This window comes from Wyeomyia smithii, chromosome 2, assembly GCF_029784165.1.
Source record: "Wyeomyia smithii strain HCP4-BCI-WySm-NY-G18 chromosome 2, ASM2978416v1, whole genome shotgun sequence".
Classification (NCBI taxonomy): Eukaryota; Metazoa; Arthropoda; class Insecta; order Diptera; family Culicidae; genus Wyeomyia; species Wyeomyia smithii.
The window spans coordinates 506,051-512,707 of NC_073695.1; positions in this window are offsets into that span (position 1 = coordinate 506,051).

Below are 6,657 nucleotides of genomic sequence, written 5' to 3' on the forward strand. Positions count from 1 at the left end.
AACATAACCTCTGAAATAAAAATCCGATTACAATAAAATTCAATAGGGTCCTATGGGGCTACAAGACCTTTCATTTGCAATTAATTTCATGAAAATCGGTCCAGCCATCTCTGAGAAAAGTGAGTGAGAATAAAAATCTGCACATACACACACACACATACACACACACACACACACACACACACACATACAGAAAATGCTCAGCTCGTCGAGCTGAGTCGAGTGATATATGCCATTCGGCCCTTTGGAGCACTTTTATACTTTCGGTTTTGCAAGTGATTGCTATACCTTTCTAGGAGAAAGGCAAAATTGACTTTTTTTCATCTGGGAGACGTTGGGCGAGTTCGCCGACTTGGGTACCACATCAGCCACAGCAGCACCTTCTTGAGGAACTTAATGTGTAAAATGAACTTCACCTCGGAGCTCACTTCCTTCTTGGGGGAAGTAAAATACGAAGTGCCCTACCGGTCATTGTCATCCAGGGTGAAATCGGTCTCGACGTCCATAGCCACCATGTTGCGGTTCGCCAGAAAAATCGACTTAATCATCTTATTCAACCGCAGCCGCTGCATCATTGCCTGCAGCTCCGGAACCAGTGAACAGAAACGCCAGGTGCTGTTTTCACTGTTTGGCCGGTTGCGCCAGACTGCTGGCCAAGCGCACGCGGAGATGTAGCCACTTTTCCCTGGTCTTCCTCTTTAGCATCCTATGGAGCTTCATGTCGCTCTGGGTTGTCGGCCGTACGGAACCGAGGTTTCTTTCGATGTTCTGATTGTTTTCCATTAGTACCAAGATGTTGTAGACTCCGGAACGGGCACATTCGGCGCCGATTTGCCGTACGATGTCCGTTTTTGGACGCGGCGGTGTACCGTTCTTTGAACGCGCGCACTTCCGAACGGAATAACCTTACTGTTTTCACCATTACGGTTGGAGTTCGAGTAAAATTTTGCTGCTGACTTATGGGTTACTATGATTGATGCTACATTGGTAGTTTCGTCGGTGCGTGTGGACGCAAACCCATAAAAAACAGCAATTTTTGTGATTTCTTTTTTCAATGCCATCGTTAGGGCTAAATAATTTTGACTTCTCGAAAAAAGTCTCTATAGAAAATTTAGGCATAATCGGTGAAAGTCACACTTTTTCGACCAACGAAAAAATGCACAAGAATAGTTCTTGAAGTTTTGGAAATAGAAATTTTGTTTGATAGCAAATCTCTTAGAAATGCATCGAGATCTGATGCAATCTATTAAAAAAACTGTTGAAAGCAAGGAAAAAGCGATGGGAGACTCAAGCTACACCAGAACACACAGGAGACTCTCTTAGCTCGAATATTTCTTGAATTGCAGAAAATCTAAGTTTGGAAAAAAATCTGTGTAATACCAAATCTCGACGTTTAATGAATTTCTAAGATATTTGGAATAGATTTTTTTTTTCAGTTTCCTACACCGTTTTTTCACCAATTCAAAACATGAAACTTCGACCACATTGAGTTTTCACCAGAAAGCTAAATGAAATTCGAGAAGTCGATTTGTGAATGTTAAAAAAAATTATTCAGGTTGGTTCAAAATACAAAAATCGGAAATTTATCCATCGCGTTAAAAGAAATTGTAGTATAATGTTTTCTTTTTTGATGATATTTAATATCATTTTTCATTTTGCGTTTACAGCTTTGAAAAGCAAGATAAGAACTGATTGAGCCGGTTCTAAACAGTTGCAGTTTTTCAGTAGTATGTTACTCGGCACAAGTCAGAAAAATATTTCTTTCGTTACTACAAGCCTGCTATTGTTATGAATAATCAGAGAAAAAAAAGAAATTCGGGAACAATTTAAAAAATAATTCTTTTTCCTGAAAAACTTCACAACTGTACATAAATCTGTTGCTTTATAACTTCTTGCTCAACGACATCCATCAACAAATTTGTAGCTCGCACATGTGCATTGCAGTTTTAAGTGGCTCGGCGTAGGTGGTAAAATAAGGAAATCATAAACATGGACGGACTGCGTTGCACACTGTAGAAAATGGTGTTGTTTGATTGTCGTAAGTACCCACGGAGAGAACCACTAGGTGGCTCGGTGTAGGTGGTAAAATGAAGAAATCAAAAGATGGGTGGACTGCGTTGCATACTGCAGAAAATGGTGCCAAGATAAGAAAAGAATGAGAATTATTTGACACGTTATGCAAATGGCGATTTGCCGAATGGCGAAAGCCGAAGCCGGACGAAACGGACTGCGAATAAATGCGTCGAAAACGAAAGACATGCGAGCGAGAGGCTCCAAGGAGAACAACATCAGCCTCCCAATTCAAGTCTCTGTAGACGGCGACGAGCTTGAGGTGGTCGACGAGTTTGTGTATTTGGGGTCACTGGTGACCGCCGACAATAACACCAGCGGAGAGATCCTGGCTGGAAATCGTGCCTACTTTTCACTTCGGAAGACACTTCGATCGAGTCGAGTGCGACAACGCACGTAGTTGACGCTGTACAAATAAGACCGGTAGTCCTCTACGAAATCGAGACAACGTTTCTCGCGGAGAACCTTAACGCCCTTGGAGTTTTCGAACGGAAGGTGCAGCAGAGTATCTACTCCAAAGTACAGACGGACGACGGAAAATGGCGACGGCGCATGAACCACGAGCTGCACGAGCTGCTTGGAGAGAACCTCATTGCACACCTGTCGAAAGTCAATAGGTTGGCGGTGGACCGGTCACGTCGTAAGGATGCCGAACGACAATCATTTCTCTTCAGCAACCCTGCCGGCATAAGAAATAGAGGGGCGCAGCGTGCACGATGGCTCGTCCAGATCGAAGAAGATTTGTGGGTGATAAGACGCCTGGGGGATGGCGAAACACAGCCCAAAACCGAGCAGCATGGCAACAACTCCTTGATACAGCACGAACCGCTACGGCTCTCGTCTGATTGGTAAGATAAAGTAAAACTCAATTTCTTATACAGTATTAAGGATATTTTTCTTCACATGTATTAAAATTTGATTTTAATCTTTGCCATGTTTCACCATTTACTTGTCTTCAAAAGACTTAATACTTAACAGACTAAAATAGGTCCGATGAAAATGAGAAGTTTTAAGTTTTCTGATCCGTTTATATATAAACTATGAATTATCAGTTATTAAAGTTTCGGATGGAAACGACGATATAGAAATTTTGTGACTTGTTCGTTATTTGTTTTGTGAGTTAGTGCGCATCAACTAACAGTTCCTAGCTGTAAAAAGCATCCCGTTTCTTGATAGTAAACTTACGATTACTATTATACTCAGATGTTCAAAATTCAATTGGAAATATGTGATCATTCTTAAAAGGACGAATGTTTTAGTTTCCACAAAGGAAATACCTGCATGATGATGATTCCCACACAGACGGGAGATCCAGAGTCTAGCGCTGCGGAATATGATCTACAATTACCAGTGCGCGGTCCGTTTCCTCTGTTCGCTATGGAACGTTGCGAGATATTCGGAATCACTGGTCGATTCAGTTCTCAGTAAATAATTCTCTTACTGCAGTGATCGGTTATGCACAATGAAGAATAAATTTTCACATGCTAGCTTTTGTGTGTAACTGCTGAGAGGTATACCTCCGGAGGGCATGCCGTTGTGCAAGCAAAACAACAACATCAGCAACAAACTTCAGTATCGGCTGATTTAAACTGACACTGAGAGTTTCACCTGATAATTGGCCCTGTTTTCAGCTCTGATTGGTTGACATATGCGTTTTTCAAGGCTTTACAATTTTCAATAGTACAATAGCTGGTGAACGCATAGACAACGCTAGTGAAAAAAGTGCATTTTATAACTCAACCCAGAAAAAAGAAAGATAACTATTCAACCATTACTTTGAGTTTTGGTGCCCCTAGCCAGTACCAAAACGCGTCAACTTATGTGAGAGTGTCGTATAGAAATTGCTCACCGTGTTCGTCGCTTTAACGTTATGTTTTCGAGGAAACTCATTTAAGTCTCTGAAAAAACGGTAATGGCTAGGGACACCAAAGTTCACAGGAATGGTTGAACAGCTATAATCTTTCATTGTTTTTTCAGTTTGAGCTTTTGGAGTAAACTTGTGTTGACCAGTGTAATTTTTCAATTGATTGCTGTAAGAATAAAGGAATGCCGCTGTGAACTGCTTAAGTATTAAGCATTTTAAGACGATTTCATGACACTCTCGACTTTTTCGGAGTTTCATTTGGCACCACTCTGACCGCTTTGAGACTCCATTTTCAGAAATTCGATACAGTCATAGGTCGAAATTCTCAATACATTCCATTAGCACTGTGAAGAGCATATCCATAGACAAAGAGTGGAAGAGACGGTTCATACTGTTCAGGGGAGGGTTTGCAAATGGTTACGCAATCTTGCTCAACATTGCCCAGAATTTTACACAATTTCGAAAGGGTCTAAAACTTTTCCTCTATTTACCAATAATTTTCATTGCAGGAAATATTTTCCGGGATACCGGGATTTGAATAAAAAGATAATAAATAAAATCGGGAATCCCAGGAAATTTTATCGCGAGACGTTCCGGGTAGGACGCTCTTATCGAAATATTAGTAAATAGAGACAAAACCACGTACACAAAGTCACCGAATCTCGTAATCTGAAACCATTATGTGAGGTACCACAAATATTCAGTTAGACAATCGCACTAGTTTTAACACGTCTGTCAACAAAAAAAAAGTTTATATTTATTACGTCTACATAGGTTGAATGAAAATGGGTTGAAGGTGGCTTACAATATCGAAACGAATAGGAATGTGTGAAATGAATGTATGAAAAAACCACCCATATTTTTTTTTTTTTTTTGATTGAAAGATTACGAGCTTCATTGGTATGCAACATTAGAAAAAGTCTGTATAAATGTATTTCTATTCGAAAAATGAAATGAAAAGAACCCTAAACCTTTTAGAATAATTTGTCCGATTGTCATTTTTCAATAAAACTGTTTCATATACGTCGGATAAGAAACGTTTAAATTTAAAAATCGCTGTGTTGTGTTTCACGTGAATAATACTAAAATTAAACCAAGTTTAAATGTTTCACTAGAAATACTAATACATGTTACAAGTTCAGCTGATATTGTTATGTTCAAAAGTGCTCTCTCAATAAAGTAGATTTTTCAAATTACGGATTAAATATGCAAAAAAATACAATTTTCTTCCTCTCAGACTTTGAAATTTTATTTGTCATCAAACCCCACAAGAAAAAAACTTAACAGACTTATCTTGAGTATACCACGTAGTACCGTCAGTACCTTTATTTGCTACTTTTCCATAACAGGCATTGCATATTCACGGAAATTGCCTGTTTATTGCCTACATTCATGAGCCTATAATCCTTTGATAGGTATAAACTGGGCCATACATACATACAGAGACCCATCTTCCACACCAGCCAGACTGAAACTGAATCGTACACAGCTGTATACCACACTATATTTTGAACTCTGCAGCGTGCCGAGTTGATGTGTTCACTCGCCGCGAATTTTAGTAAGACCAAACCCCCTACCCCCAGACCAGTCTGCAGTCTGCTACTTGGGTCGTACTAATCGAAGGCCCTCCAACGGTTGCCAGTTTGTAGCTTTTCATATCCGGTATCCCGCGCGCGTAGCAGCCTATCCATGGCAGTCCCCGAGGAAAGAAGGTTCGAACTCTGAAGAACGAACCGAATACTTATGGTTATACTCTGCGTCGTGCCATCCTTCTACCCGTGCTGCAGCTACCATCCAACTTGGAGCAGACTTTCCCAAGAGTTTCTTTTTTCAACTGCAAGAGTTCATCGATTGTATTGGAGGAGTAAAAGAGTCTTTCGCGCACACAAAACAAAAAGTGGAAGTTTCTTTACCGCACACCACAGCTTGTGGTCCTGGGCTGGTTGTTGTGCGTTCGACTATAAAGCATACCACGAGTGTGTAGCATGGTACTTCCGACCAAGCTACGGACCACTGGAAGCAGTGGGAGAAACCAAATGAGTGCAGCAGGAGAGTAAAAAAAATCGAACGATGAACTCGAACTATACGAAAATCAATGAAATTTGTTACCATCAGCCGACTCTACGCCGCATACGCGGTGTTTACGCGTCGTCAGGCAAGGCTTCTATCGTTTGTGATGGAAACTGAAACAATTCGAATCAGTTCCTGTGGAAGCTAAGGGATGGCAGTTCCGAATTTTCTAAACGGAAGATTTTGACACTTGACGATTTGCTTCGTTTAACTCACGGTAAACATTTCCGGATTAATTCATTCTACAAAGGATAGGGCGGCTCCACTGACGCCGCGTAATCGTTCTGGTATTTCGTGACGTAATTAAAAACCGATGGGACCTGAAGCACGCAGATCCGAATTCATTGAACCGTTACACCCCGCCAGTGAAATTGTTGTTACCTTGACTGTCAGACAGACGCTGCCGCTCGCTGCGATGTACGTACGCGTGCTGGGACTTACCCTCTCAAGAGCTGGAAAGCTGAGAATAGCGTATTCACACTTCAATTACAACGCAATCAGCTGTAATTAATTCTGTATCATTTCCGTTTACCTTTCGCGCGTCGGCTCGCATCCTGGCATTCACCGTCTCTGACAGTGGCATTCATATTTAGATAATCATCAGAGATGATGCTTTGTGGAACAGGTGAAGGGCGATCCGGTGTGTGCAGTGT